Source organism: Emydura macquarii, unplaced genomic scaffold (genome assembly GCF_026122565.2).
Source record: "Emydura macquarii macquarii isolate MOO-44397 ecotype Brisbane River unplaced genomic scaffold, CSIRO-AGI_Emac_v2 contig_3506, whole genome shotgun sequence".
Lineage (NCBI taxonomy): Eukaryota > Metazoa > Chordata > Testudines > Chelidae > Emydura > Emydura macquarii.
The window spans coordinates 2,892,703-2,907,489 of NW_027133643.1; positions in this window are offsets into that span (position 1 = coordinate 2,892,703).

Here is a 14,787-nt window from a genome sequence, read left to right on the forward strand (position 1 = left end):
ACCATTAGCAATGATCACACGGAGGACAAGTGAGGTCCCAGAGGACTAGAGAAGGGCAAACACAGTACCTATCTTTAAAAAGGGAAACAAAGGGAATCTGCGGAATTATACACTAGTCAGCCTAACTTCAATATCTGGAAAGATACTGAAACAAATTATTAAACAATCAATTTTTAAGCCCCTACAGGATAATGGAATTGTAAGGAATAACCAGCATGGATTTGTCAAAAACAAATCATGCCAAACCAACCTAATTTTCTTCTTTGTCAGTCGACGGGGGAACCAGTACACGTGCTGGCTCTTGAGTTTTGCCATAGTCCAACATGACACTCTCATAAGCAAACCAGAGAAATGCAGTCTAGATGAAATTCCTATAAGAAGGGTGTGTAACTGGTTAAAAAAAAAACATACTCAGAGAATAATTATCAGTGGTTTGCTGTCAAACTCAGAGGGAGTATCTAGCGAGGCTCCGCTGGGGTCAGTCCTGCGTCTAGTACTGGTCAATATTTTCGTTATTGACTTTGATATTGGAGTGGAGAGTACGCTTATAAAATTTGAACATGACCCAAGCTGAGAGGGGTTGCAAGCACTGTGGAGGACAGGATTAGACTGCAAAACAACCTCGACAAATTGGAGAATTGGTCTGAATTCAACACGATGGAATTCAATAAAGATAAGTGCAAAGTACTGCACTTAGGAAGGAAAAAGTCAAACGCACAACTACAAAATGGGGAATAAGTGGTAGTACTGCTGAAAAGGATCAGGAGCTTTTAGTGGACCATAAATTGAATACGTCAACACTGTGATGCAGTTGCGAAAAAGACTAATATTCTGCCGTGTGGTATGTAAGACATGGGAGGCAATTGTCCTGCTCTGCTCAGCACTGGGGAGGCCTCAGCAGGGGAACTGTGTCCAGCTCTGGGTGTCACACCTTAAGACAGATGACAAATTGGAGTGAATCCAGAGGAGAGCAACAAAAATGATAAAAGGTTTAGAAAACCTGACCTGTGAGGAAAAGCCAAAAAAAAAAGAAAAGTGGGCATGTTTAGTTTTGAGAAAAGAAAACTGAGGGGGGGACCTGAAAACAATCTTCAGATATGCTCAAGGCTGTTCTAAAGAGGACTGTGATCAGTTGTTCTCCATGTCCACTGAAGGTAGGACAAAAAGTAATGGGCTTACTCTGCAGCAAAAGAGATTTAGAGTGGCTATTAGGAAAAACTCTCTCACTCTCAGTAAGGGGAGTCAAACTCTGGAATAAGCTTCCAGGGGAGGTTGTGGAATCCTCATCCCTGGAGGTTTTTAAGAACAGGTTGGACGAACACCTATCAGGGGTAGTCGAGGTTTACTTGGTCCTGCCTCAGCGCAGGGGGCTGGAGTAGATGAGCTCTCAAGGTCCCTTCCAGCCTTACATTTCTCTAATTCTGTGAAACTTGCCAATTATTGATCCTGGAACTAGAATTGCTGTTGGCCATGAAGATCTTTAGATTGTTTTTGCTGAGAAGATTCTAAGGAGTTTGGAGGGGAACTGGGTGGCTACCATTCTCCTCTGGCTCTGAGCAGCTCTCCCCAGGGGCAGGGTAGGCTAAAGGGGCAGTTTGACCCAGGATCCCCATTTGAGAGGGTCCCCAAACTGAGTGGTGTTGTGACCTGGTGCAACAGTTCACAGTACCACTCAGGTTTGGCCTGGCTGCCCCTCTGGAAGGGTACTGCAATCCTGTGCGCCAGGACACAACGCTACTTACTCAAATTTGGTCCAAACAAAATTTCTAAACAAAGTATTTTTTTAATCAAAAAAATCAAAAGGCTGCATTTTGCAAATGCTGAAACAAGACATTTTGACTTGTCTGAGGGGTTTTTTTTTGGTGGGGTAGAGGCGGTTTCAACACAAACAATTCAGCAGAACCAACACAAATTCCTGATGTCTATGAATCTGCGTTTTTCTCCCAAAAAAGTTTCAGCTGAAACTTTTCACCCCGCTGAAATAACATGTGCCCCAGTGTGAGAGTGAGCTCTTGGAACTCGCTGGGTCTGCTCACCTCGCCGGTCAGAAGGTCTTTTCAAGAGCCTCACACTTCGCGCTGGTCCATGCTGGAATGAAATACTTGGTTTTTACATTTGATTTACGCGCGCACAGAGCGGGGGTAAGAATCTTTCTTATATACCTGCATGGGCTACCCAATCTTTGGGCCAAGGCAAACAAATGCTACAAAGCTGTTTACTCCCTACATGGAGGCAGGAGGTGGAAAACAGGCAGGTGACTGGATGGAGACATGGTGATGAGCTGCTTGGGGAGTCATCATTTGCTGCTGGTGTAGGCTGGCAGCAAATTGCTGTCCCCTCACCTACATCCCGCCTCCCTCCGTCCACCCTCCCCAACAGAGCAAAAGGGAAGTAGGCCAGGGATTGTGCCCTTATCAGCATGCTTCTGAGTCACGATGGCTTCCTGGGGCCGGGGAGGTGGGATTTATATTCAGGACTGTGCTTAATGGCACCATCTAGCCCATTAACTTCCGTGGAAGTGCTCTTGTGAGTAAGACATGGAACTTACCTGTGTGTAACGGAGCAGCACAAGATCTATACCCCACTTAGACCCACACATCAGACTACCTGGATCTTGTGCTGGCATGTAAAAGAAATTCACCTATAGTGAGCAGGAGCTTTCCCTAAATTGTTATAATCTTCTATATAGGTTTTTATCTCCCTCTCATCACTGGAGTAGCTATCGTAGTCACTTAGCCATTTGTTTGAGACATTTCCAAGAAAAGTTCTCAATAATACTCTTGGAAGAAGAAATGCAGTTTCTTAACATGTCATAAAACCATCTTCTCCACAGACTTTATATTATAACAATTTATTCTGCAATGTAATTACATGTTGGCACAGACTCTGATTAGGGCTTTAAACAGGAACTAACAGCAGCTATGTTGAATATGTTTATCATCTGAAGATGCACAATACCATTGATTGGACGTAGATTATATCCAACACTAACTCCAGCTATATAAAAATATCACAAAGGAAATGATCCCATGGCATAAAATACTGCTAATTGCATGGATGATCAGTGCATGTTGACTTTGCTTTTAAAAAAATCTGGTTAGACAATAGAAGTCATGGGCTGTGGGACAAGCGTTAATTCAAGTAATTATTAACCATTGTTTATTTTTCCTCACACACGTTTGCAATCACTTGGTTTTGAGCAAGGTTGTATTCAAGGGTTAAAAGTGCTGAAAGAAATGCCAGGCCTGTCATTGTCCAAGGATCATAGAACCATAGAAGATTAGAGTTGAAAGGGACCTCCGGAGGTCATCTAGTCCAACCCCCTGCTCAAAGCAGGACCAACCCTAACTAAATCTTCCCAGCCAGGGCTTTGTCAAGCCAGACCTTAAAAACCTCTAAGGAGGGAGATTCTACCACCTCCCTAGGCAACTCATTCCAGTGCTTCACCACCCTCCTGGGGAAAAAGTTTTTCCTAATATCCAACCTAGACCTCCCTCACTGCAACTTGAGACCGTTGCTCCTTGTTGTGTCATCTGCTACCATTGAGAACAGCCTAGCTCCATCCTCCCTGGAACCCCCCCTTCAGGTAGTTGAAGGCCGCTATCAAATCCCTCCTCACTCTTGTCTTCTGCAGGCAAAACAAGCCCAGTTCCCTCAGTCTCTCCTCATAAGTCATGTGTTACAGTGCCCTGATCATTTTTGTTGCCCTCCGCTGGACTTGTTCCAATATGTCCACATCATTCCTGTAGTGGGGGGTCCCAAAACTAGACACAATACTCCAGATGTGGCCTCACCAGTGCCGAATAGAGGAGCAAAATCACTTCCCTCGATCTGCTGGCAATGCTCCCAAAAATGCAGCCCAATATGCCACTACCTTCTAGGCAACAAGAGCACACTGTTGACTCATTTCCAGCTTCTTATCCACTGTAACCCCCAGGTCCTTTTCTGCAGAACTGCTGTTGAGACAGCCGGTCCCCAGTCTCTAGCAGTACATGGCATTTTTCCGTCCTAAGTGTAGGACTCTGCACTTTTCCATGTTGAACCTCATCAGATTTCTTTTGGCCTAATCCTCCTATTTGCTATCCCTACCCTCCATCTTATATACCACTCTCACAAGATGACACCTTAGTGTCATCTGCAAACTTGCTGAGGGTGCAATCCACTCCATTCTCCAGATCATTAATGAAGATGTTGAATAGAACCGACCCCAGCACCGACCCCTGGGGCACTCCGCTTGTCACCGGCTGCCAACCAGACATCGAGCTAATTTGTTAGCTGATATTAGGGCTCAGAAAACATATTTCCCTATATTTAATAAAGCTCTCTCACCAGCCACAGAGCCACTGCAGAGGTCTCATGTTTTTTTGTCCAAGTCGATGATGTCCTCTGAGAGCCATGTTCATACTACAGATTGCTCCTGTCTGGCTATGGTCCCCATTACTGCAGTACCTGAACACCACACCTCTTTAATGTACTTACCCTCTCAACACCCCTGTGAGGTAGGGAAGTATTATCCCCATTTTACAGATGGAGGAGCTGTAGCTACGGCCCAGATCTTCAAGGGTACTTAGCCCCAGGCTTCACATACAATGCATGGGGAGAGTTTGGCCCCTAAGAAAAGGATCCTTAGAAGCCAGCAAGCTGAGCAGGGACCCCCCCTACACTAGCCAAGCGTGAAATGTCACAAAGAGCAGTGGGGAGAGAAGAACATCTTAGCTGCCTCCGCAGCTGATCTGGTGCTCCTGGCTGATGGGCCAGGGGTAGGTGCCTCCCTCTCTTCGGCATCCTTAGCCGCCAACCTACTGGTGGAGTTAGGCACCCAAACCATGTCAAGCCTGCTTCGATAGCCCACGCCCCAGCAACCAAAACCAAAACGCTTTAATCTGGGCCTGGGTTAATTACTGCTAATTATCTCCATGCGAAGATGCTTTTATTTCAGAATAAGAAAGCCTTATTCCAGATTAAGATAATTCAGCATAAGGTACTCAACTATGCAGCTCATGAATTATGGGGCAGGGGCAGGGCTGAGGCAGCCTTGCAAATGCTGACCGGTGGAAATCTGGACATCTTGAGGACGTAGGCATCTACACGGTTAGGTGGCACCTGAGTGGCAGGATAAGCAAGCAGTGGTGCCTAAGTGGTGGATGGAGGCACCTACGTACCTTTGAGGGTCGGGACCTGAGTGTATAACGCAGTTATAAATATTTGTTCCACGGTTCACATTGGTCTACATGCCCAACCGGGTGTGTTTCCACGGCAGCTGGGAGATGCGACTCCAGCACAAGTAGACAGACTTGCTCAAACCAGCGAGCTGAAAGTAGCAGTGTGGATGTTGTGACTAGCTGCCTGAGCTTGGACCCAAGGGGTCAGGCAGACATGGACTCGAAGAGCCCCTGCTAATGCTGCCATGGCCATGTTGCTATCTCTAGCATGCTAGCTGGAGCTGAGATGGCACCGTTCACTGCTGCCAACAGTACCAGAACTTCCCCCTGCCCCTAAAAGAGGCTGGAATGGTGTTCCGGTGCCTTTCAGCATGACTCGAACCCTGCTTAATTTTGGTTATCAACCACATCACCATTCCTCTTAGTACCCGGCTGTCCCAGCCAAGCAAGTGAACCCTACCACCAAGAAAGACAACTGGGTCCGGCTGTACGTTCACCTCTCCTTCCCACATGTCATCTCAGCCCCCAGGGAAGTCCCGCAGCATGCTCAGCCGTTACACAGAGAATGCATCTTTGGTTTTGAGCTTTGCTTGGATGCTAAGGCCCTGCTCCACTGCACACAGACCCACGGTACCATCATAGTACAGAGCCTGTTTAATAACTGTGCAAATGGAGCTGCGAGACCACTAGTTTGTTACGCAGCTCAGATATCGCAGCAAGAGCTGCTTGTGAAATACCATCGAGCAGATTAGAACAGATACAAGAGCCTGTGGGAATGGAGGCCTGACCATATTAACTGCATGTTTTAAAAAAGGTGGGCTGGTGAAACTCCCGTGAGGCACTGGGAACACCTTGAAGTCTCCCTGCAGAGATTTTGCCCACATTGTGCTGTCATGTGACACCACATAGTTGTGATTCAACTTGGCTTTGAAGATCCCGAAACAAATGTTTTAAATGGCTGAGAATAAGGAAGGGTTTGGCTCTGGACTGCTGTTTTCATTGAACATACATTTTATTTTGGATTTATCTCAGGCTGCAAAATTTATCTCAGGCTGCAAAATTTCAGCAGCAGCTAATCCAGACCAGACAATGAAGCAATGTTATCTCTTATCCAAAAGTTTCTTTTGCTGCTTAGGTACTGTAAGAAATCGAAGGCGTTTCACTTTTGCGCCTTTTAAATACAGGTCTTCCATTTTACTGGAGTGCAGACATACCCTTGGAATCTATTTGTACTGCAGAGCGGGAAATGACCGTCAGATACAGACAGGCCTTGCCTATGGGAAACTCGATTTGTATCATGTTCATTAGAGGCCATCATCAGCTGAATATGCAACAATGGGAATAGTGAGGAATACGGGCCAAGCTTTTAGAGAAACTATGTCCGTTTTATTATTTACTATCAATGGTGAGCAGTCAGCTGAGAGGAAGACAGAAGACTTTTTCCAGCTAGAAAAGGTTTCAAGTTGAAGCCTGACTACTGTTAAAGGTTACAATTTCCATTGACAGCATTGGGTCCACTCACAGTGACATGGTCAATAGACCAGAAGGGAATGGTTTTCATTGAGCTTTACTGAAGGACAAAGAAGTGCTTTAGAAAAGACATTTTTAAAATGTATATCTCATCGAAGGTAATAAAACACCCAATTCACAGCTGAGGGATGGAGGACCTTGGTACTCGTACCAAGACTAGCTCAAGTGTAGGTTATTATGAATAGGCCCTCTGCAAGGTTTTTAACTGTCATAAAGATGGTAAGCATGGCTAGGCAGGGGCAGCAACAAAGAGAATCACCAGTAGGCTATTAATAAGCATAAGAGAGAAGAGACTGATATAATGCCCACCATAGGACGAGCAAACAGTGCCATCACCGTAACAGATGAATGTGCACTTTATTACCCTGTTGATACAAGCCCTTGTTTAGACATTGAAAGATGACAATTGCCTGGTAGCAAGATGTGTTCATAATCATAGAGCAGACCATGGAGGAGTTTTTTTCAAGTGGCAATTGAAGGTAATTTAAATCTAGTGAAGTGGGAAGGTCAAAAGTCAGTCACTGAATTCTTTATATATATTACTTCTCTGTACTTTTGCATGTATGATTCTTTGTATAACAAGCATTGAACAAGTTATTCAAAACACCATCTTTAAGGACTATCCTCAGTATTGTACTGCGCTGCAGACTTTTTGCAGAATGATTTTTGATTGTGAGAAAATTCAGAACAGAGAGGGTCAGCTCTCTAAAGACTATTTGGCCTCTCTTTCCAGTTCTTATAGTGATTGTAACTTAAATGGAATAGAAGTTTGTTTGGTTTTTTTCCTAGTAATGGCTTGACTCAGATAGTTTTGGTTAACTTATATATCATGAACCAGGACATCATTCTGCTAGGTGCTCATTTGTACCCAGATTTTACTTACTGTAGTTCGCTCATAGCTTAAAGAACCATATTGATCTCACTGAGGTTGAAGAAGGCAGTTTCAAATAGAGTCTTATAGTTCAGTTGAAAGCTGAATGTCAAATCAATTGTTCTTCCATTCCTTTATCTTCATTTTTCAGTCATGGACTTTTTGAACTCCATCAAGTCAGTTTTTACGTCTTCTTCTCTGATTGTCAGGATAGGTTTCTTCAACGGACTGCGTAATCAGAACTTTAATAAAGACCCTAGATAATCTGTATGCAGAGTTATAACATGCCCTCCTTGAACCAAGTGCATCACATAGAAACTTCAGTCAATAGTCTATAAGATTAGCCATCCATGGCTAAGATATGTTCAGAGTAGGGCATGCAATCTAGAAAATATTCTGTATGACAGTATACAAGAACACTGGCTTACCGTATGCAACTGCTCTCACATGTACAGATTACACTGAATATAAAGAATTGAGGCTGATATACCAAAATCAGAGGAATTTTAGAAAGCTGCAAGAGAAAACAATACAATATGTGAATTACTTATCTGACCTCTGCTTTGAATGTGTCATATTACAGTCATTTCATTTTATTACAAGACTGTATAATCATGAGCATAATCACAAATGCAATGCTTAAGAAAAATGTGATTTGACCCTTTGTACTGAAGTCACACCTAATATAATTCAGTTTTACTTTCTGCTTAATGTAATTCATATGCAGCATTCTGTAACACAAAAATACAAAGCATGGAGGAACAAACCCAGTTCTAAAATGACAGTAACTGATTACAACCAAAGCATTTCATGACTGGTTGGGTCACTGACCATAAATCCATGTCATGTTACCTGGTAGATGCAGAAGCATTGAAAACGTTAGGGCTAGTGTGACATTTCCCTTTGGTACCAAGGGTTGTCAGGCACCTCACTACAACCTCTCTTAGCATGAGGAAGCCTTGTCTGTACCAGCTACAGGTCAGCTCCTGGCAACACACTGGCAAGACAAGGGTTTCCTTCCAGGTTTACGCAGGGACTCTCCTGCCATCTCTCTATGGACACACTCCAACCCCGAGCCCTCTGAAGGTCCCCCTGGAGTGTCCATCTCTTTGCCCACTAGACACTCAGCGTTCACAGATTCGTCACTTCCAAAGTAGCAGTATGCTCCAGCTTACAAGTTTCACCTCAGATCATTGCTTCGTTTGACACACAGCACTTAGATATGTTTCAAGTGAAAACAAGTGAAAGTTTATGCCCCAAAGTCTAGAGATTTGAGAAGTAGCAAGTCGAAGTATTGGAGACAAATGGTTGCATATAAAATAAAACCGTAACACTTGTTCTAGGGCATAGACTTAGATACTCCCCTATCTCATGACATTTTGCTCATCCAAAGACTTCGCAGCGTTTTCCAGCCAGGTTAGTTGTGACCCTCCTTTCATAAGACAGAATGTGCTGACAGCTGTCTCCTGGGTGTAGCTCAGTATCCTTACTTATATCCCCTATATCCATTGTCTTTACCTGTATAAAGGCAACCCCCTGCTGGTTTTGTTGTTACCTACTAGTCTTCTCTCTTGTGATTTGTGCAATCTCTTCATTAGCATCAGGCTCAGTAATGCAAATAGACTTACACCACGAGTTGCACAATATCCAATGAGCAGCCAGAGAGCGAAGCATCTACTACTTCCTGCCTGGTGGAATCTATCTACAACTACAAGCCATGGGAAAGGGCAGTGTGCAATCACACCTTTCTAGAGGGGCACTGGATGAAGTCTTCTTTTTAAAGCACCAAAAGCCCGTACACAGATTTCCTGGGGATCGTGTGTAGCAGCCTACTGAATGGATACATGGTAAAGGTCCTTAGAAGTAAAGGATGAGTCACAGAAAATAGCCATCCAGCAGAAGTGAGTGTAAAAAATCCACAGCCACCATGTGAGACTCGTGTAGCTATATTGCTGCCTGTAGCTTGTCAGCGAGCCAAACGTCTCTGGCATATGCATCCTCTGATTGCCTCTTAACCTCAACTGTGCCCATAGAGAAACTGCTGCTAAGAGGAAAGGGTAGATTAAAGTATCTTCACCCTTGTAGTAAATACCAAGAGACATTATACAAAGCAATAGGTGCCGCTATCTGTAAATTATATGGGACGAGTGTGATATGGGTTTTTCCATATCATGTTTTGGACCTAATCCACCTCTTCTTATTCACATGAGCAGATCCGCTGATTTTTTACCCTTTGTAACAATATCACATTAAATTAGAGAAACGGCATTTTTAAAGCACATGTACTTCTTTCTAAGATTAGTCTGAGGAGCTGAAACGTCATTATTTCTTGCTCCAGTACAGGGGAATTATAGCGATTCTTCGCCAAGCATTGGTCAGATCATCTGCTTCTTGGGTAGATCTGTAGAAACATATTGTTTATGCACTTGAAATAACTGAAATCCGTTGATTGTTTTCCATCTAGACAGCATGAAGAGGGCAGATGGATAGGCTGAAGTGCTATGGATACTTTGCTCTCATTAGCCCTCCATTAGGTGAGAGGTTGGCACACCCATGTTCTTAGGGGCAAATCCTAGCCCTCCTCCAGTCAGAAAGGGCCCTGACATATATAGAGAGAGTGAGAGACAGTCCACTACACCTCCACTGAGGAAAGGCGGCCTGGATTTATGACTCCTTCTCTGCTATGTGCCACCAAGCTGCACTCCCTTTGCCCCAACATTCAAGGGGTGTGTGGCTGATGCAGGGAAAGGATCAGGATAGGAATGGAAGACAGAGCTTTAGCATCCACAACTGCACATGCTTTCCCCCTTGCCACTTTGCAGCTGATCGGGGTGAGGATTCTTTTCCCACCAGCACCCACAGGGCTCCAGTTGAACCCAGCCATCTACCACTCTGTCCCCCAATGAGACAAGCTCTGTTCACCGACCTGGACGCTACTCCCACTGAAATCAATACAGGCACCAGCCCTACAAGGGGGTAGCTTCCCACCAATCAAGCAGGAGCAGAGCGTATCCGTTTGGCCCATTGTTTACATATATCAAAAATAAAACACATGCATTAAGAATGAGCAGTCATAAGGGCCACCTGAAAGCTGCGTAGCTGGGAATTGTCTCATTGTTTTTTAGACCCTGGTGAAAGAGGGGGTCTAGGGGCTCAGGCAATAAAAATGAATCCCTGATTCATTGCACGTAAACATTGGGAAAATAGGGAACTAAATGCCTAGTTGAAGAGCTTAATATTTCAAACACCGTGATGAAAAATAGCAGCAACATTGCCTCCTGTAGAGGCGAGGTGGAAATAAATCAGGGGAGTAATTTACTTCAAAGGTCTCTGTGTTTACCTCTCCCTGTCTCCTAACTGGGACACCAATCTTACTGACTGAAACCAGGAATGTAATCAAGGAAAAAATATCTGCAAAGTGCTCAAAATAGTCAAGCAAATGTAGAGGCTGATGCATTTAGACGTGGCTTGGTTCTGACAGGCTCACATTACATGACAGTTTCAGGTGTTAATTTTCATTTGTGTTTGCATTGCCTGTTCTAGCAGTATCCAAACCCCGCCTGCCTGAGGGCCCCATTGGCAGCTTGCCAAGAATCCCTTGGGAACCACAGGCAATTGGCCTGACTGGAGCAGAATGAACACCCCCTCCTTCCGATTTAATAGAAACCCACGGCTTTTCAAGAGCATGGCACCCAGCATGGCTCGAGCTGGAGCACGCCATGCTGGCATCTAGAGTCGCTATTAGTGATGAGGGCAGCGACACTGTACAAAGCTGGGGGCTGCAATCGATGCAGAAGAGGCACTTTGGGCACCTTAGTACTATTATCTTTCTTCTCCTTTTTATTCCCCCACACCCCTTCTCTTTAATCTCCAAAGGCATATTCAAATGAGGGCTAACAAACTGTTGTGGTTTCCATATTCAGACAGCAACAGATCCTTTTAGTCAGAATAACGTTATTTTCAGCCTAAGAAAACAACCCACCAAGAAAGAAGGAACAAAGATAAAGTCTTAGAGAGTGCGCACGCACGCACGCACGCACGCAGTGTTCATGCGCTAGTGCTGTCTAACAAAGGATTCCCCTCCGCAAGAAAATCTGGGGAAAATAAAGCACATTTTTGTTGGAAATTTTCTATGCAATTTTTTGCATGTTTGATATTTTCTCTAAAACACAAATACTTTTGGTGAAAACTAATTTTTCCCCCTCCACTCCAATTTTTTTTTTTTTTTTTTTTGGAGACCATCCCTTTTTGACTAAAAATAATATATATCTAGCCAGCTCTAGTGTGTCTCTCCTCCGAGAGCCTTCACGGACCATACAGAAGGGTCACCCATCACTGCAGGCAGCGGAATCTTTAAAGATTTAAAGGAACACGTCACAAAAACTGTAGGCTGAACAATGAGATAGGTAAATATACCCCCAAACAGAGCAAAATAACTGAAGGATTCCCTAGAGCAACTCCCCTGCACTGCTGCACCTGGTTCCTGCTGAGCTACACCAGTTAACACAATCATTTCTACTGCTCACAAGGCAGAATTAAACTCAGTGACTCTCTGCTTTAATTCTCAGGTCAACATCAAGTAGATTTTTGTTTGTTAACCTTCCCACATGCCGAACGCACTAACTCTCTCCACCATCTCTGAACAGTACGTCATTGACAGTCCCTGTCATTTAAAAGGCAGTGCTTTTACCTACATTAAGAAACTCACAATTGATGTGGACATTTTTTTAAGTGCTCTTTCACCCCAAAAAGCTGACACAAAATGTATCACCATGTGAAAATATATTAGGTAATGTTTAGAACCATCTGTGACTTCTGCTCAGGCAGGAAGAATTGCTTTTCTATAGCTCCAGGTGGGGGGTGCGGTTGTGAAACCATATATTTTAACCATGACTGCCTTTCAAGTGCCCTAGCACTAAGTTAAGCCTTCAAATATATTTCTCAGATTCCAGTTAAAGTTTACACAATTTTCTGATGATTTTAAAATTGTTTTTTGGTTAGAAACCTGTTTTGTTAATAACGTAAGACAGAAAATATCATATTGCCGCTATATAACTCCATGGTAAGCCCATATCTTTAATACTGCATGCAGATCTGGTCGCCCCATCTCAAAAAATATATATTGGAATTGGAAAAGGTACCGAAAAGGGCAGCAAAAATGATTAGGGGTATGGAACAGTTTCAATATGAGGAAAGATTAATAAGACTCGGACTTCTCAGCATGGAAAAGAGACAATTAAGGGGGGATATGATAGAGGTCTATAAAATCATGACTGGGGTGAAGAATGTAAATAAGGAAGTGTTATTTACTCCTTCTCATAACACAAGAACTACGGGTCACCAAATAAAATTATTAGGCAGCACGTTTAAAACAAACAAAAGGAAGTATTTCTTCACACAACACACAGTTAATCTGTGGAACTCTTTGCCAGAGGATGTGGTGAAGGCCAAGACTATAACATGGTTCAAAAAAGAACTAAATAAATTCATGGAGGACAGGTCCATCAATGGCTACTAGCCAGGATGGGCAGGGATGCAAAACCATGCTCTGAAGTGTCCCCAGCCTCTGTTTGCCTGAAGCTGGGAATGGGCAACAGGGAATGGCTCACTTGATGATTACCTGTACTGTTCATTCCCTCCGAAGCACTTGGCATTGACCACTGTCGGAAGACAGGATACTGGACTAGATGGACCAGTATGGCTGTTCTTATGAATAAAAACTAAATTCTAGCTTTATTCTGCTGACTCAGAACTTCTCTAGCATGTAGAAGAAATGATAGGAGCTAATCTCATTAGGTTTTGCAGTAATTAATGCAAACTATTTAAATCTGATTCCAACAGCTAAACAATGGAAGATGAATGACTTTTTCTCTGTTTTACACCTTTTCGATTCCTCAAGCAGGATCAGAGCTGACAATAGGAAGATTAAATGGCACAGTGTACAAAACCACTGCTAGCACTTGCCGTTCTGGATTTTTATATATCTATAATCTATTGGTGAACTGTCTATAATACTTGTGACTAGGACGATGCATGAGCATCATTCCTACGTTCAGCTCTTAACGCTGTGGGTCAAGTTCTGGCAATGCTGCACGTAGGGGCTTGCCAGAAAGATCAGTGCCCAGCAAGGGGAACATGGGTGATAAACGGTCTGTGTAATTTTCATCTACATGGTACCTTTAAAATATTCCGAGGAAAAAACCTCTCACTTACTCACCTGGGCCAGTCCATGATAGGACATCAGTGGAGGGGTAGAGTAAGACTACCTGCTGTGCCTCCTATGGTTTCCACTTGCATTCAGTTGCAAGTGGCGGCAATCAGACAGAACGCAGCCCATAGCTCTAACCCAGGGAAGGGGGCTTGTGTTGGGAGGCTGTATAAAGTCAAAAGGGGTTACACATTGTTACAAGCTCCTACGCAAGCAATAGGGTGGATGGGATTGGGACAGTTTAAAGGCCCATAGCCCAGCTGGAGCCCTCCTTCATCAGGTTGTTTTAGGATATGCCTACATTGCAATGTAAGCCCAACATTCAAACCTAGGCTCAAGACTAACTCCCCTTCCATCTACACACAAATCAAGCTAACCTAGGGCTCAGACCCAGGACCCCAGGTAGGTAGAGGGTCCGAGCCTGAGTCATGCCACAATCTAGGGTTTGAGTTCTATTGCTTTCCATTGCTTTGGTTTCTGCTTTGTCCTAAAATGTAGGCACAATTTCTTCTGGTCAACCAGGCTATATTCTTGAGTTTACTTAAAGTCTTACATAAGATCCACATGTCCAATTTATTTATTGACCCTCTTGTAATGGAATTCCTTTGTAAGTGTTAAAGTTATGCCTTTCTACCTTCGTGAACTTTGTTGGTTTTGTGTTAGAATGTCTGTGCTGTGATCTAATCCCAGGTGAAGTTCCAGAGGAACAAAGATAGAAGCCAGCAGGGTTATTGCTTTTGGTCAGGATGTCGCTCCTACGTACAGGTAATGCTTGATTCTCCAAGCATAAGGTCAGGCCTTTCTCAAGGATCAAGCACTGCTAGGGTGTTCTCACACAGTGCCCCAGCAGGCTTTCAGCTCATTACTGTGGCTGAACCTCTGGTCCCAGGTTACCAGTACGTATCTGAAGGTCCATGGTCCTCAATTTTGCCAGAAGAGAAAAACAGATTCATGATGTGCAACTATGCTTGCATCAGAGAAAAAAAGAGGGGAGAACAGAGATCTGGCTGGTTCGG